Here is a 19,422-nt window from a genome sequence, read left to right as displayed (position 1 = left end):
CAAATATCTCTTAAGGAACCAGCAGAGAAAGGAATCTTTAATTTCAGGTTCTCTAACTCTCTGTTTAAGATTCAACCCACATAGTGAAAACAGAGGGTGTGACTGAAACAGACAGAGATAAGAAGAAATTGCTTTTTGTGGATTTTACTGACTTGTGATTTAGAATGAGAAAACTAATCGAAGGTCCTTTCCTTTCAGAAGGGCCATTGCCAGGATTTAAAAAAAAAAAAAAAACTAGAACCATCTCCAGGATGAATCTTTATTGTATTATTATTCAACTTTTCAGTTCAACCCCTTCATTTTGCAGATGAGGAAACTGAGGAACAGAGAGCTTATATGGCATAAAAATTTAAAATAAAACAGAATGGGACCTTTGAGGCCATGTTTTATATATATTTATTAAAGCTTTTTATTTTCAGAACATATACATAGATAAATTTTCAACATTGATCTTTGCAAAACTGTGTTTTAAATTTTCCCCTTCCTGCTATCCCTTCCCCTAGATGGCAAGTAATCTAGTATATGTTAAACATATACTACATGTATATACATAATTTCTATAATTATCATGCTGCACAAGAAAAATCAGATCAAAAAGGAAAAAAAAAATGAGTAAGAAAATAAAATGCAAGTAAACAACAACGAAAAGAGTGAAAATTCTGTGTTGTGATCCACACTGAGTTTCCACAGTCCTCTCTCTGGATGTGGATGGCTCTCGTCATTACAAGAGCATTGGTACTGACCTAAATCATCTCATTGTTGAAAAGAGCCAGGTCCATCAGAATTATCTTATAAAATTGTTGTTGGCCTCAGATATTTATTAGCTATGTGATCCTAGATGTTATGGGCCAGAACTCTTGTACTTAAAACCAGGATTCTTACAAGGTGCTAACTCAGTGGAATTGATGAGACAATGGTTATCTAGTTTAGCACGGTGGTTAATAGTTCTCTAGTTCAGTACATGTACTTAGTACTTAATATAGTTCCCCAAGATTTACTCCTATGATAATGGAATTATAATAGAGCATATAAAGCTGGGACAAACTCAGCCAGATTCCTCATTCCCTCTCACACCACGGTGGTGGCAGGCCTGTCCTCCTTCATTTCTCCACTGAGACCAAGGCCCGTCTGAGCCAGAGACAGACTCAGAGAAGACAGAGGACTGGAGGCTGGAGCACAAGCTCTCAGACTGAGACAGACTTCAAGACAGAGACCTTGGTGGTGGTCCTCCTGCCTCCCCCAAAATAACCAAGGCACATTCTGGAGGACCTCAAGAAAGCTAGTAGAGCCCCAGGTAAGGAGACAATACAGATTTTTGGACTTTAATACCTGGCTATTCTCGTGGTGATTACTCCACTGAAAGAAAGGCTTGTCCAAAGACCTCCAGAAAACCAACCAGAACACTACACTAGACAAGTCACTATACCCTGTTTGCCTCAGATTCCTCATTTGTAAAATGAACTAGAGAAGGAAATGGAAAAGCACTCCAGTATCTTTTCCCAGAAAACTCCCAAACGGGGTCATGGGCGCTTAGACAAGACTGAAATGACTACAAAATAACAAAAGAATTTAAAATGGGAACTAACACACTGCACCACATTATCTTTACATATCTGTTGGGGAAATACAAACTGGGATTTAGGGAACTCCTATATGCCCCCCATTTCCTTTTCCTTTCCCATCCATCAATCTACACAATGAAGAAAAAAAAATAGGGAGGTCTGAATCAGGGCTAGCCATTGGCAAAATTGTGAAGTTTTATTTCAGGAGCCTAACTTTCTTCTCCCAGCACCCTTCTTCCCTTCCCAGTTCCCATGGCACCTTCTCTTACTTACACTAAGATATACTCTTTATCTTATCTTATACTTATCTCTTCTCACTCCCTCAAAATCTGCTTCCAAGAAAGGTCTTGTTAAACTCATAGTCTCATAAGAATGTTAAAGCTAGAAGAGAGCTGGAGGATCATTTCATTTTACAGATAACGAAACTGGGGTCAAGAGCAGGCACAGCTATTAAAATTGTGGACCTTGAGAGGCAGCATAATATATATAGTGAGGAGCATATTGGCCATTTGCTGTGTGATCCTGAGCAAATCATAGTCTCTCTTGGTCTCAGTCTCTCTCTGCAAAATGAGGTTGGAGGAGATGATGATTTTTAATATTCTTTTTAGCTCTGAATCTGCTATCCTATGATTCAAACCTCATCTGAAGTAAGTTGTAAATAATTGAGAGAGTCTAATTTGTGGTGCTTTTTAGGGGCATTTGCTTTTTAATTAGGAATATGATCTTAAATCATAGGAGAAAAGTCATAATGGTTAAATGTCAGTGGCAGTAAGCCGGGAGCTATGAGGAAGAGACAGGAGCCTTCCTTTTACCCCCAAGTTTGCGCATTACACATGTTTGGCTACAGACTGACCACCCAATATAGGGAGATTAGGGAAAGGTTTCAACATAGGGGAAACCTTCATTGTACCCAGTTTAGTGTAATTACGCTATTTTTCAATCTGAGAGGAGGCCTATTCCTGAAGTAAAGGAAGCTTGTTTTCTGATCTCTCCCTCCATCTTCTATTTTAGGTTTTAAACCTTGGTTATTTGGTGCCTTTCTGCTGCCCCCTGGTGGCCCTGGACCCCTAATACAGCAGTTCACTTATTAGTGGGATGGATAGTCCCCATAAACTTTACTGCTGGTATCAATTAACCCCATTGGAAAGAGGATAGCAGCTATGAATCAAAGAAAAGGAACCACCAGGAAGAGTTTATTTCTTCGACTCTCTTCAACATTTGAGATTCAGCCTGCATAGTACAGAGTTCAGACTCTAGAACCAGTTTTTTTGGTTGTCATTGTTGCTGCTGTTGTTATTTTGGAGTTGGGGACAGGGAGGGATAGTGGAACAGAATTTAAGGAGCCATAAATCAATAATTTAATACTGTCAGCCTTGCTGGTAGTCTTAGATTACAAGTCATTTGTCATTGGGCTCTAAATTTCCTGTCTAGCACCCCTATTACTCTGGAATAAGAGTCTTGCAGCATGCTGATCCATGAGACTTTCTAGAAGTCATAGGATTATGTCTGGAGTTAGAAGAGATCCCTGAAGTCATCTAGTCCCCTCCCCCTAATTTATATAGGTGGACAAGTTAAGCAATTTGCCTAAGATCATCCCAGAAGTCCAGCCCTCAATGCTGTATGGTAAGTAATGCAAATATTTTTGTTCCCACTTTATAGGTGAGAAATGGAAGCTTTGTGCAATGTAATGCCTCTTCTATGGATCCCAACACAAGATTTGAGTTACAGTTCTTCTAATTTCAAGTCTATTGGCATTCAATCCATCAAACTGCTGCTTCTGCTACTGAGGAAAAAGAGGAAGGTGCCATTGCATACACAGTGAGGCATTTCTCCTGTCTTTCCTCTAAGCTTCTAAATCTTGGCTGGAGTTTTAGGTATTATTATTATTATTATTATTTTTAGTTTTAGGTATTTTTTATGAAAATTTTTCTATTCATAAAAAATACCTAAAACTAAAAGTTGGTATATTCCCAATGAGGAGTATTCTAAGAATGGTTCACTCACTCAATAAATATTTATTGATAGTAGGATGATAAAACTATAAAGAGCTCAGCTGCAGTTCAATCTCTTTTCCCTTTTCTCTAATAATAGATCAGATAGCACAACATAGTTATTGTGCAAGTTAACTATTACATGGGCAAGGGCAACTAGGTGGCGCCGTAGTGATAGAGGGCTGGGTCTGAAGTCAAGAAGACTCATGTTCCTCAGTTCAAATCCAACCTCAGACAATTCCTAGCTGTGTGACTCCAGGAAAGTTATTTACGCCTTTTTGCTTGTTTCTTCATCTATAAAATAAGGCGGGAAAAGATATGTCAAAATGCTCCAATATCTCTGCCAAGAAAACTCTACATAGGGTCCTGAAGAGTTGAATATGACAGAAATTACTAAACAATATTACATGGGCAAAGAGTGGAGGAAGCATTTGTAGTATTAACATTATTTGTTTTAAACTAGGTCAGAGTATGTTATTAAAGTTATGTCATTCCCTAACCCCAAATCACCCTTATAATTCTATTTCTTTAATCTATTCCATGCTCCTTTCCCCCTTTCTTCCTTTCAATTCCAGCCCAGTCTTCTACCTTCACTTGTTTATTTATTCATCTTTCCTTTCTGGACACCCAGCATCTTCTTCTGAATGCTTAGACCAGAGATCATATCTTGAAGGAACTTCCCTCCTGGAACTTAATTCAGAAGTTTTGCATAATTTTTTGGGTATTTTTATATGTATGTATGTATATAAAGTTTTGTATAATTAAAAGAACTTTGCAGTTGCCTAGAAACTACTAAGAATGTTTCCCTTTTGGGGCTGCGTGGATGTTGGGTTCAACTCTATTTTTAGTGTCTGTTTCCCATATATAGAAACCTATTTATTTACCTATCTGTTGTCAATCTCTGAATACCTGTCTCTATACACACACACACACACACACATTTATCTAGATAGATCATCTTATTCCATAGGTTTTTTTTTATTGTAGTATATTTCATAATCTGTACATAAGCTGGAATGCTTTCCTTCTACCTGTCTCCTTGCTTCAAGTGCCAACTAAAATCCTCCAAAATCTCCTTAGTGGTGTACAGAATCTTTCTGGAACCAAGGATGACAATCACATGAATTCTGTCATTATTCTTGAATGAGATTTGTCAATGTACTCTTTTTTTTTCTGCTGAGGCAATTTGGAGTTACGTGACTTGCCCAGGATTACACAGCCAGGACATGTTAAGTGTCTGAAGTCAAATTAGAACTCAGGTCCTCCTGACTTCAGGTCTGGTATCAGTGTACTCTTTTATGGTCCCATTCACCAAACCTGTACTTTTCTGAACCAGCATATCTCACCCTGCCTGCCATTCCCTTTTATTATTGTTGTTACTGTTATTTCTGTCATTTACAGCAGAGACTGTCTTTGTTTTTCTATTTGTATTTCTGGTACTAGGATTATAGATGTAGACCTAGAATGAACTTCAGAGGACATCTGTTCACATCCCTTCACTTTGCAGATGAAGAAACTGAGGTCCAGAGAGGTGGTTTGCTCAAGAGCATGAAAAAGTACCCATGATCAGTATTGTTTCCACTGGACTTCTTTCTTCAGGTATGAGTCCTACCCAAAGCATTTTGTGGGTGAGATTTCTAGACAAAATCTTTTCCAAGGTTCCTCCTCCAGTAAGAACCCAGATGTTCTTCATTTGTGTGAAAGTGATTCTGAAGAAACATCCCTCAGCTCATTTAGCTGAATATAAATATGCCTTGCCAAATATGATTAACTGGTTCCCTTTATCACTCCCTTCACTTCCATTAGTGTATTTGATGAAACGGAAAACAGTGAATTCTGTCAGACTATTGCCATACATGATTAATGAGGATACAATGAATCTTGTCATTTGCATGTAATAATTTTGTTAGGGAGAAAAAGATATTGGTCAAGGTAGCCTCAGGCAGGAAGTAGTCTGTTGTCAAGGAAATGGGCTTTCCCAGTAGCAGGTTTTCCTTAGGGATTATTTGGCCAAGAAGCAGATTCTCTTACACACCTGCCTTTACTCAGAAAAACAGGGCACAAACAAAGCTGTAATTACCCTAGATAAATGTCTCTTCTGAAATGACAATCTCTTCAGTTTGAGGGAGAAGATTTTACTTGCAATCTGGCCAGTAGTTATTAGGCTAAGAATAGGTCTCTAGGAAGTTTTGTTTTGACAGAAAGGGACTGAGACAAAAGCACCCTGGCAACTGTTTGCTTCCAAATGAGTAGACATTTTCTTTTTTTTTTCCTATAGTGTCCAACTCTTCATGATCCCATTTTCTGGGTTTTCTTGGGAATTTACTGGAGCAGTTTTCCATTTCCTCCTCTAGTTCATTTTACAGATGAGAAAAATGAGCCTTGTCCAGGATCACCCAGCAAGAAAGTACCTGAAGCCAGATTTGAACTCAGGAAGAGGAGTCTTTCTGACTGTAGGCCTACTGTGTCACCTATCCCATAATCCTTTTTAAATGATCAAAATCCATGCCTTTCTATATTTCTCATGAGTTCTGAATTTCCATTTAAAAAATGTGTGCTCAATTCTGTTTTTTTTCACCAGGAATGTTTTAAAAATCCTCTATTTCATCAAAAATCTACTTTTTTTTTTTAACTGTAAGCTTATACTTAATTTTGCCTTTTTTTTTTTTTGCTTTTTGGAATATTAATTCCCAGTTCTTCTTTTATTTAAATGAGAGCTTCCAAATCTTATGTGTTCCTGACTATGACCACTGAGAGTATGAACTTTCTTTTTGACTTCTTGCAGTATTTTTTCATTGTACTATTTCACATAGAAGCTAAGATGTTCCTGGAGTTTTCATTTGGTGATTTCTTTCTGAAGATGACTGGTTAATTTTTTCATTAGCTATTCTAAGATATCAATTCACCTTGTCAGTCTTTCCTTTCATTTTATATCTCTTGCTTTTTTTTGGTTTGTTTTTTTGTTTTGTTTGTTTGTTTGTTTTAGTAGCCAGTCTTGTATTTCTTATGGGTAGGAAATTCTTTTCTCCAAGGTTCTATTTTGATTTATTGTGGAGTTGCTTTCTTCTTGGATTACTCTCTGGGCTTTTCTCTGTCCAAAGTATCTCATCATTATATTCTTTAATTTCTTATTCCCATCTGCAGTTTTTAGATTGAAGTATTTTCTTTGGTTCACACAATGCTCCCATACTCCTGGGTAGTCCTGAGTCCTATGGCTAAGTGGGTGGCTAAGATTAGGTCCTATCTTATGCAGGAACTAAAGGTCTTGTGTCCTACTTCACTTCAGGCTGAAGCTATCTGGATGCTAAGTGATGCAGAGCGATCTATATGCTGGTCTGATCCCCTATTGATAGCTGGGCTTTCTAGGTTTTCCTTCCCCATCAATGGATGCTGGTCTTCCGCTTTGGGATTGAATTGTTTTGCCTTTTATTTTTTCTGGCTTAATTCTTAGTATCTTTTTATGAAGTTTTGTTATGGATGGAGTTTTTATCTAATTCTATTTGATTTTATCTTTGTATTGGTGCATTTTTAGAAATTTACTGAGGTGTTTGAGGGGCATATGGACTCCTCTACTTTTTCTACACAATTTAAGCTCCTTTCCAATTCTATACCTATAATTTTTTGAGGAGGGACAGGGGAAGCAAGGATATTAGGGGGCAATTGCTATAGCTTAGGCATAAGGTAATAAAGGACGTGAAAGACCACGGGGAAAGAAATGGGGGGAAAATGAAATTTTACAAATGAAGAATTTATAGAAATAAAATGACCTGAGGTAAGAAAGAGAGGTGTCAAAACTATACCTTAGATTTCTTTTTTATATCTAAATAACTGGAAGAATGGCAAAATACTTAAACAAAAAAATGGGAAGGAAAATAAGAGGTATTGGCTTCAAGGGGGAAATTATAACAATGGCTCAGCTAGATTGAGATTCTAGCAATCAGATAGGAATATGGAACTGGAGGTCAAGATCAGGGATAGAGATAGAAATTTAGTAGTAATCTTCATAGGATTGATTTTTGACATGAATGAGCTGTCAGAAGGGAAAAACAGAGAGGGAAGTTAGAGAGAATCTTAAGGACTTTAATAGGGTGAGAGAAGGAAATAAGAGACCAGGAAATAAAAGACCAGGAAAGAGACCAGAAGTAACATAGAATTAGAAGAAGGCAGTGTCATAGAAACCAAAGGGTGTTAAGAAGGAATTGCTTTAAAGACAATTTCTTTGGGGAAATCAAGAAGGATAAGGAAAAAAAAATATTGAATTTGGTAAATAGCTTGTTAGTGACCTTAGAGAAAATAGTTTCAGACAAGTCGATGTGGTAGGGAAGATATAGCAACAATCCTCCTGCTACCTGACCCTAAGGCTTCCAGGTCTTGAGTGCTGCAGTTCCACAAACCTTGCAAGCTGTCAGATAACAATCATTAGGTCAGTAATAACAAATTCTAAGACAAGAATGAGGTACATATCAGATCACTCCTCACTTTTACCTCTAAGCCATAAAATTAGCACCTGGTCTCTAACTCTTTCCTATTAATTTATCTTCTTGCTCCAGGTTCTTTGCAAACTCTTTTCAGTACTTAATCCACTGTTAGCAGTATAATAAATCTTTGCCCTTTAACTTGGAGACAAACTTAAGTTTATGAATTCTTTTGCCATAACTGTGACACCAACCTGGGAATCCTAACATTGTTGGGGTGTCATGCCTCAACATTTGGTAACCTGTACAGGGAATCCAGAATTTTATGTCTTCTTTGTTAAGGTAAACCCCTTTTTACCCTCTCCTATAATTGAGACATTCCAAACACCTAGGAAAGCTTGTCACACAGAGTGTGCTGAGCTCCACACTCAGCAAACTTTCCTTGACAAGGGGGACATCTGGACTTGGAAGTTCTTGCAATTATTGGCATAGTTCCCTCCTAATTAGAGAACATTTGCCACCTTTTCACCTTCCCTGGGACACCAGAGGAGGTGAAGTACCATAAAACTAGGTATTCTAAGGCTTGTGGCAAATATGGGACAGTCAACCTCTATCTCTATCCCTAAGGGTATTTCTTAAAAAATAGAGAATTTGGCCTAAAAGATCCTAAAGTTAAGAAACTTATTTTCTTTTGCAATACTGCCTGGCCTCAATATCCCTTAGAGAACTAAGAAAATGGTCCATTAATGGATCCATTAACTATAACAGTATCCTGCAGCTTAATTTGTTTTGCTACAGACAAGGCAAGTGGACTAAAGTTCATATGTCCTAATGGACATATGTCCTTGAACCAAGATCCTAAATTAAGATAGCACTGTAGGATGCTATGATAAAATTTACTGAAGGGGAATTGAAAGTAGACACTGACCTCTTAGATGACCCCCCCTTTCCACTTCTCCAGAAACATGGGATTACCCATCTGTGCCCTCATGTAGTCCTTATTAGGACTCAGACCTTATGTCCAGCAATATTTCTTCAACTCAATCCTCTTCCTACAGATCCCCTAGATTCTCACCTCTTGAGCTGGATTCTGAAACCTCCTGGCCCTGCTTCTTAGCCCCTCCCATACAAAGAGTGTATTTTTTCTCCCTCAGGATCCTGATTCAGCCACTCCTACTAAACTCTGTCCATTGAGAAAAGTAGCAGACTCAGGGTGGAACAGTCAGGATATATGTGCCTTTTTCAATGTTAGATCTTTCCTAGATTAAGGAAAAACTTGGCTATTACTCTGAGGACCCCACTAAATATATTGAGGGCTTTAAGGCCACCCTCCAATTTGATCTTACCTGGAGAGATGTTAATATCATTGTTTCTTCTTGCTTACATTGAGCCTGGAGCCAGGAAGACCTGAATTCAAGTTTGATCTCAGATACTAACTATGTGACTCTGGGCAAGTCACTTAACTGTGTTTGCTTTAGTTTCTTCATCTGCGAAATGAGCTGGAAAAGGAAATAGCAAACTATTTCTTTATTTTTGCTAAGAAAGCACCAAAAAATTGGGTCACAAAGAGTCAAACAGACTGAAGACAACTGAACAACAATAATGTGAATGTAGATATCTTCGAGAAGATCAGGACATTAAAGATAGATGTTTGTGGGTTCAGGCAGAAACTTCCCAGCATCTTCCTTGATATTGTCTCCATTCCCTCCTCTCCAAAGTTTGTCCCCTTTTGGGCTTGCTAGAGAGATTGACTTTTATTCATAAATGTGTCCCTTTATCCTTTGAACTAGAGGAATCAAGAAAGAAGGATAGTTGGATCACAGAAGACAGAAGCTTCATAGACAATAACAACTTTAGGAACTGAGAAAAGGTTATCAGAAGCTGGAACTCAAGGGCCATTGAAACTCATTTGGACTTGAGATTGAGAACTTTTACATTCATTTCCCCCTCAGAACCACAACATTCACTATCCCTTGCATAAACTAACAAAATCCAAGGTAATTTGAATTAGCAGATAGGACTAAACTGGGGAAGAGCTTCACAGAGCAGGAAATAACAGGTATGAAAACAGGTATGAACCTTGAAAGATGATGAGGATTTGCAGAGGCAGAGCTGAAGAGGGAGTATATTCTAGGCAATGATAGGACAGTCTGTGCATATTCATTGAACCATAAAATGGGAGTGCTGAGTTCAGTTTAGCTAGAACATAGTATTTGAAGGAAAATTACTTGAAATGAGTCTGGGGTCAGATTGGGAAGGACCTTTAATGCCCAGGAGTTGTATTTTATCTTAGAACTAATATCCATTAATCCATGGTGATATAGAGGTGACTTTGGGTTCTTAAAGTTTATACCAGCAGAGTATAATTCTGCCATATCCCACCAAGATGTATAAGGATCAGTTTAAGGTATTCAGGCTGGAGAAGAGAAGACTTTGAAGGGAACATGATAGTTGTCCCCAAATATCTGAAGATCTGTTTCATGGAAGAACTAGACTCATTCCTCTTGGCTCCCGAGGGTAGAACTCATAACAGTGGAGAGAAGTTTCAGAGAATTAGACATTAGTTTAAGAGAAAGGAAAACTTCCTAATAGTTAGAGTTGACCCAAAGTGGAATGTACTAGATAAGGAGGGAACTAATACAAATATATAAGAACATTCCGCAGGAGATAAATGGTCAAAGGATATGAATAAGCAATTTTCAAATGAAGAAATCCAAGCTATCAACACTCACATAAAACATATTCCAGATCTCTAATAATAAAGGAAATATAACCCAGAAATGCTATTACTAGGCTTATGCCCCAAAGACATAGGGAATGCACAGAAATATTTATAGTGACAATATTTTTTTTGCAAAGAACTGGAAATAAATCCCTATCTATTGGAGAATGACTGAGCAAATTATAGTATGTGAATATAATGAATAATTATGGCATCTTAAGAAATAATGAAAATGATAAAGTTGGGGGATTGTATGAATTAATACAGAGTCAAGTAAACAGAACCAAGAGAACAATTTATATGACTCTAACAATGTAAAGGAAAACTACCAAATCACCTAAAAACTATAATTAGTTCTAATTACTACTCTAGAAGACTGATCAGTCATGTTTCCCAGCTCTTGACAAAAGAGGTGATGGACAGGAGGTATAGAATGACATACACATTTCCAGACAGTACCAATGTATAGAATTGTTTTGCTTGACTATGCTTATTTGTTACAAGGTGGGTCTTTCCAAAAGTGTGGAGGAAAAGCATGCGCGTGCATGGGTAATGATTACATTTTTAAAAAGGAAGAAGAGAAAAATGTAAAAACAAGCAGAAGAGAGTAGAAGAGGATACAGAATGTAGAGCACACTGGAACTACCAAATTAAATTATATAAATTTAAAAACTAAACTGTAGGGGCAGCTAGGGGTGCAGTGGATAGAACACCAGCCCTGAAGTCAGGAGGACCTGAGTCAAATTTGTCCTCAGACAATTAACACTTCCTAGCTGTGTGATGCTGGCCAAGTCACTTAACCCTAATTACCTCAAAAAAACAAACAAAAAACACAACTAAACTGTACATAATAGAGATCTACAGAGTCAATATAGTCCTTTTTTCTGTTCTTCATATAAGAAAACACATATAATTTGCTTTTTCCAGTACCTAGGTTGCATGTAAAAACCAGCTCAAGCCTCATGTTTCTCGTCTCATTAACAATAGAGCCATAAGAATTTAGGAACCCATAGTTTACTTGAAACTTAAAAAAATTTTAATTATCATATACCACTTATTTCTATCTTCTTTATAATTATTAATGCAATCTTATATGTAAACTCCTAAACCCAATTTTTAAACCTTATAACTTGCATAATGCCTTTTCAGAACTAGTTATAAGACATGCTAAAGGCCTATATATTCCTTTAGAATTATTTATTTGACATATAAATCATTTCATGTTGTTGCTTTCTTAAAATTTCCACTCCTGCTAATTTTTCCTTAGAAGCAGAAGATACTTTAGAGATCTAATCCCATGCATGAATATATAGCTCCTAGTACTCATGGTAAATGAATGCTTTTCATCCCTAGGTACAACATTATACAAATGAATTTTCTTAAAGATGCTTAATAACAAATATAAAAAGATTAGAGAACCGTAAATTGCATGCAAAAGAACAATTTATATAAAATGAGCTGTCCATAGTAAAACATGTTCAGTAATTAACCATGTTCAAATGGATATAAACACAGACTACTCTCAGAAGCCCTTTAAGCAATGGAGACATCTTTAAGGTAATTCTTAAGTACTTTGCATGCATTTCAGTACATATTTTACATATAAGTTCTAATCTCAAAATAAATAACAAAAGTAAGTAAAATCAGATTCTCTGTTAACATAAATTACCACCAAGATAACTGACCACACTGAAATCCTATTCCTTAAAACAATAACAAAAGAAGTTTCTGTTTTTAACCTCACATATCACAACTTTTTAACCTTTTCTAATTATTCCCTAATCATTTTGAAAGAATGAGACACTTCACGAACTTATTATTAAACATATGACAAGTTCAAAGAACAAATTTAATTCTGGCTTAGGCCATGGAATGACTATAAATTGAGATCAAAACAGCAAGCTCTTTTCAACTTTCAGCTTATTACAATAGTTCAAATGCCTTAGTATTTTTAATCTAATAACTAATAGATTTAGTCTTGCAATGGCAATTTGTTGTGACAGTAGAAAGCAAAAACATAGTTATAATAGCATCAAAACTAGTCCACCAGGGCCAAACCTAAGGGCACAGAATAACATAGGTATAATCAGGACAAAGCATCCTTAATTCAGTTTGAGTTCAGGTATAGTCATAGTTAAATTTTAGGTAAAGTCTGGTCAAAGCCAGAGTCAGTATTTAACCAGATGGAAAATATTCCTGTTTAAAAGGAAGTGATATAATAGGAAAATCAAGTCAAAAGTTCCATGCCAAGATTATCTTCTCAGCAGCCTTTTTCAGATATAGACATTCCATCTGTAATAGTTCCCACACTGCACTGCCTCTAAGTAGTACATGCATCCTCTTGAGTGATGTCCCATTGGCCATAGGACAGTGCAAATAACCAAACCTGAAATCATGACTCAGAATAATATCAGATTATAGTCCTATGAGATTTCACCCCAAATAGCAAGTTTCATTAAACAGAGCCTAGGGCTAAGTATTATTGTTTCTCTCCTGGTGCTGCAAGTTTAGCAACCTTTAAAAATTTACTCAATTTTTTTTCTTCCTTGTCTTTGTCTTTTTCTCCTAGAATCTCAACTTATCCTGGTATAAAATAAATTACTATAAATTAAGAAAATAATAACTTTCTGGAATCCTACATTGCTAGTGAATATGTGATAGTTTACCTAGAAAACACCAGAAAAACAGTACTGGCCAATTGCTGAAAAACTCCAGATTAAGAGATATACCCATCTCTTAAATTATTGTATTTTCTCTTCTTAAAGCAAAATAAAATTTTAAGACTGGAATTTGTTAAGACTAAATTGGTTCAAGATATACATAATCTCCACAGGTCATAGAAAAATAACTTTAGTTAAAATTCACTGTACATTATAAACAAGTTTGAAAATCTTCACCCCTATTTTGTGCAAGTAGTGTTTGTATCCCATTTACTTTGCAGGAATTCCACAACAAAGAAAGCTCTTGCAGAGATTTGATAAGAGTTTATGACCAGATGGTCCAAAGAAAACTATTAAGTTTTCTTGTAAGTAGAAAGTTTACTTGTAAGTAAGCAGATTTTATAAGGTCTTTTCTTTTCCTGCATAGTAATCAATAAATAATTTTCTCTTTTAAAATATATTCATAACTATGTTGGAGGGGATGCAGGAAAACTGGGACGCTGATGCATTGTTGGTGGAGTTGTGAATGAATCCAATCATTCTGGAGAGCAATCTGGAATTTGTGCCCCCAAAGTTATCAAACTGTGCATACCCTTTAATCCAGCAGTGTTACTACTGGGCTTATACCCCAAAGAGATACTAAAGAAGGGAAAGGGACCTGTATGTGCCAAAATGTTTGTAGCAGCCCTGTTTGTAGTGGCTAGAAACTGGAAAATAAATGGATGCCCATCAATTGGAGAATGGTTGGGTAAATTATGGTATATGAATGTTATGGAATATTATTGTTCTGCAAGAAATGACCAGCAGGATGAATACAGAGAGGCTTGGAGAGACTTACATGAACTGACACTCAGTGAAATGAGCAGAACCAGGAGATCATTATATACCTCAACAATGATACTGTATGAGGATGTATTCTGATGGAAGTGTATTTCTTCAACAAAGAGAAAATCTATCTTAGTTTCAATTGATCAATGATGGACAGAAGCAGCTACATCCAAAGAAAGAACACTGGGAAATGAATGTAAACTGTTTGCATTTTGTTTTTCTTCCCGGGTTATTTTTACCTTCCGAATCCAATTCTTCCTGTGCAACAAGAGAATTGTTGGGTTCTGCAAACATATATTGTATCTAGAATATACTGTGACATACTTAACATATATAGGATTGCTTGCCATTTAGGGGAGGAGGTGGAGGGAGGAAGGGGAAAATTCGGAACAGAAGTGAGTGCAAGGGATAATGTTGTAAAAAATTACCCGGGCATGGATTCTGTCAATAAAAAGTTATAATTATTAAAAATATATATGTATATATATATATATATATATTCATAACTAATGCTAAGTGAAGTGAGCAGAATCAGGAGATAATTGTACATGACAATATTAATATTATGTGACAATCAATTCTAATGAACGTGACTCTTTCAACAATGAGAAGACTGATCCCGTTCCAATGATCTCATAATGAAAAGAGTCATCTACATCCAGAGAAAGGACTATAGGAACTGAATGTGGATCACAACATAACATTTTCACTCTTTTTGTTGTTGTTTGCTTGCATTTTGTTTTCATACTCACTTTCTTTTTTTTTATCTGATTTCTCTTGTGCAGCAAGAGAAGTGTATAAATTTGTTTACACATATTGGATTTGACATATATTTTAATGTCTTTAACATATATTGAATTGCTTGCCATCTGAGGGAGGGGGTGGGAGGAAGGAAGAGAAAATCTGAAACACAAGGGCTATGCAAGGGTTAGTGTTGTCAAATTATCCATGCATATGTTTGAAAATACAAAGCTTAATATATATATATGTATGTATGTGTATATATATATATTCTCATAGAGGGGCAGCTAAATGGCACAGTGGATAGAGTGCTGGCCCTGAATTCAGTAGGATCTGAGTTCAAATTTGGCCTAACACACTTAATAAATACTTCCTAGTTGTGTGACCATGATCAAGTCACTTAACCCTAATTACCTCAAATATATATATATATATGTATATACTCATAAGATCCACATATGCAAGAGTGTTTGGAGCACCCTTTTTTGTAGTGGCTAGGAACTGAAAACTGAATGAATGCCCCAGTGGATGCCCTTCAGTTGGGGAATGGCTGAATAAACTATGGTATATGAATATAATGGAATATTATTGTTCTGTAAGAAATGATGAGCAGGCTGATTTCAGAAAAGCCTGGACAGATTTATATGAACTGTGCTAAGTGAAGTTAGTAGAACCAACAAAACATTGTACATAGTAACAAGATTATGTGATGGTCAACTATGATGAATTTGGCTCTTTTCAACAGAGAGGAGATTCAAGGCTGTTCCAATTAACTGGGATGGAAAGTGTCATCCACATCCAGAGAGATAACTATGGAGACTGAATGTAGATCAAAGCATAGTATTATGCTTTATAAACAGTCTTTTTGTTGTTGTTATTTATTTTTTTCCTTTCTCATTTTTTCCTTTTTGATCTGATTTTTATTTTGTTCAGCATGATGAATTTATTTAGAAGAATCCCACACATTTAACTTATGGGAAGCTGGGAAGGGAGAAGAAAGGGAGAAAAATCTGGAACACAAGGTTTTGCAAAGATGGATATTGGAAAGTATCTTTGCATGTATTTGGAAAAATAAAATACCATTAAAAGAAAAAATATATATTCATAAGCTGAAGTTTCCAGTTTCTCAAATTACAGATGGTAGAATGTTACAAAATGTAGTCTGCAGGATTGGTAAAGTAACATATCAGTTTTTAAACATTTTCCCACATTTTTAAACAGTACAATTCATAATCTAACATTATAAGAAAATTCACTTTTCTAACAGTATTATCTGATACAATAGTTTGCCAAATTTTACAATATAAGAAAAATTAGAAACAGAATAATACCATAAATGATATTATATATTTGAAACTTTAAACAAAACATATTACCAATTAGTGACTTCATTGGTGCTTCATTCTTGAAGGGGAGAAAATCTGTATGTTAGAATCAAGTTATGGTATGTCTGATTGTAGCTGATGAGACCGATTTGCTCTGTCACAGGTCAGATACAAGTGGTCCATTTGAACATTTGGGGTGGATTCCTAACTTTGTGCATCTCACATTTCTTCTGAGCTACTTCAATTCAATTCAGAATTGAACCTTTTTAGATGAGGGCACACCATGCTGGGCAGTCTTATGTTAATGTTTCCCATATTACGCAATAAATTCTAAATTTCTTGAGAGAAACCTTAAAAGTATTCTTGTATCGCTTTTACTGATCACCAAATGAGTACTTGTTTTGTGTGAGTTCTCTATAAAATTGTCTTTTTGGGAAGTGTACATTTGGCATTCAAACAATGTGGCCAGCCCAACAGAATTGCACACTCTGCAGTAGAGTGTTTGAATGCTTGGCAGTTTAGTTTGAGAAAAGACTGCAATGTCTGGTATATTATCCAGCCAGGTACTCTTTAGAATCAGGTAAACTTAATTCAATTGAATGAATTTCCAAATTACCTTACACAGAAAATTTTATTCATCTTATCACCATTGGCATTGCATTGTGATCACATTGGTCATTGTCCATCTCTACAAAGGACAAGGAAACAGACTGTCTTGTGACAACTACAGGAGAATCTCTTGGATACTTTTTGCTGGTAAGATCCTTCTCACCATCCTCTTTAGGCTGGAAAATAGTTACCTTTATGAGAGTGGATGTGACTTAGAAAAGTCTGAGGAATAGTCACCATGATATTTGCTGACCAACAATTCCAGGAGAAATGCCAGGAGGAGAACAGAGGTCTGTCAGCCTGATCAAGGCCTTTGATACAGTCAGTTATGAAGGCCTGTGAAGAACATGGTGAAATTGTGTTGCCCACTGAAGTTCATCAGCATTGTACTCCAGTTTCATGATGGATGCTTGCACAGATTTTGGATGAAGGATCATGTTCTCGTACCAATAAGAACTGAAAAAAAAACCAGGAAGTTTTCTTGTTGGTATTTTTGGATTTTTTCCTCTTGAAAAAACAGTTTTAAATTGCTCTGGAGAGAGGTAGGAGAAGAGGAGTGAGAAAGAAAGATGGAAACAGTGAGCAGCAGCAACAGTAAATGGAGAATATTTTTCAGGAGAATTATTTTAATCCTTATAGATGCTCAAACTGTATCCTCTTCCTGGCTCTCTCCTTGACTTACTAATCTAGCAAGGAGTGGCTGTACCTATTCAAGGTGAGTGAATAGATACTCAAAGAAACTGCTGGCACAAGGATGAACATATTCCAATTTCTTCCTTTTGTTTTATAACCATATGCTGTTGGTGGTATGGTTCATTACTCAGTGTTTCTCTGCTATTGCATGTTCTGATTTTTTTTTTTTTTACAATTGATTTCTATGCAAATGAAGACATCTTTGAGATCTTCACACCTCTCAGATAATGGTGAATGTTGGGGGGCATATGGGAAAACTGATTCACTAATGCATTGTTGGTGGAGTTGTGAAATGATTCAATCATTCTGGAGAGCAATTGAAACTATGCCCAAAGGGCTATCAAACTGTGTATATATCCTTTGATCATGCTGTGTCTCTCCTAGGTCTGCATCCCAAAGAGATCATAAAAGAGGGAAAAGGACCCACATGTGCAAAAATCTTTGTAGCAGCCTTTTTTGTAGTATCATGGAATTGGAAATTGAATGGATACCCTTCAGGTGAGCAATGGCTGAATAAGCTATCGTATTTGAATGTAATGGAATATTATTTTTCTATAAGAAATGATGAATGGGCTGATTTCAAAAAAGCACCTGGAAAGTTTTATATGAAGTGATGCTAAGTGAAGTGAGCAGAACCAAGAGAATATTGTATGTAGTAACAACAAGATGTTGTTTTGCTCATCTGTATTGGACTTGGTTCTTTTCAACAATGAGTGATTTAAGACAATTCCAATGGACTTGTGCTGGAGGATGCCATCCGCTTCCAAAGAGAGAACTATGGAGACTGAATATAGATTAAAGCATAGTATTTTCACTTTTTGCTGTTGTTGTTGTTTGGTTGATTTTTTTCTATTTTTTTTAAACTTTTAATCTGCTCAGCATGACAAATATGGAAATATGTTTAGAAGAATTGTGTATGTTTAATTTATATCAGATAGCTTGCTGTCTTGGGAAGAAGGGAAGGAGGGAGAAAAATTTAGAGGTTTTGCAAAGGTGAATGTTGAAAGTTTTCTTTGCATAGAAAAATGAAATACTATAATAAATATTCAAATAAATATATTTTTAAACTCCTATGGATTTCTAGATAAAGATGATTTTTATTGTATCCTGAATTGATGTTTTTATTACATAGTATGTTTAGGGGTGGGAGGGAAGTCTGTGAAAAATTGATTGTACAAAATTTAACTGGCTGGAAAACCTCTTTTCTAACCTAGTAATCATAAGAATTTCTTGGGGTTTCAGCGCTTTTATGAATTTAATTAATGATCTGTATTTTTAATCTTTCTAACTTGGCAGAGAGGGGAAGCCATGTGGAGCTGGGATTCTTGCCCTAGAATAAAAACAAAGCAAAGTAAAAAACTTCTTAAGTCAATTACTTTTTTCTCTCAGTTAACAGATTATTCTGCACTGGGATCTTTTTTTTTTTTTTTTTCCTCTCTTAACCCAACTTTCCACAAGAGAGGGAATGGATAATAGAAGGTCCTCCAGAGGAAGTCCTGCCCTAAGTTGCCTCCCATGGGTAGAGAAATAGGTGATGAAGAAAAATCAATTCTAACTATTCCCCTGAAGGGAGAAAGCAGGAAAGTGCCTCTTAGGCAAACTGTCCTCCAGAATGATGCTTGCTGAGCAACAATATATTGGGGAGTAGTAAAGAAAAATTTGCCAGGCAATTAACTATACATTTTTGGTTTCTGTACATGTAAGTTATCTTTTGTCTTAATAGAGACAACTAGGTGGTGCCCTGGGTCTAGAATCAGGAACTGTTGTTCAGTCCTATCTGAGTCTTCCTAGTCCTATTTGGAGTTTTCTTAACAAAAATAATGGAGTGCTTGCCATTTTCTTCTCCAGCTCATTTTACAGATAGGAGACTGAGGCA

Source organism: Antechinus flavipes, chromosome 4 (assembly GCF_016432865.1).
Source record: "Antechinus flavipes isolate AdamAnt ecotype Samford, QLD, Australia chromosome 4, AdamAnt_v2, whole genome shotgun sequence".
NCBI lineage: Eukaryota > Metazoa > Chordata > Mammalia > Dasyuromorphia > Dasyuridae > Antechinus > Antechinus flavipes.
This window is presented reverse-complemented; position numbering follows the sequence as displayed.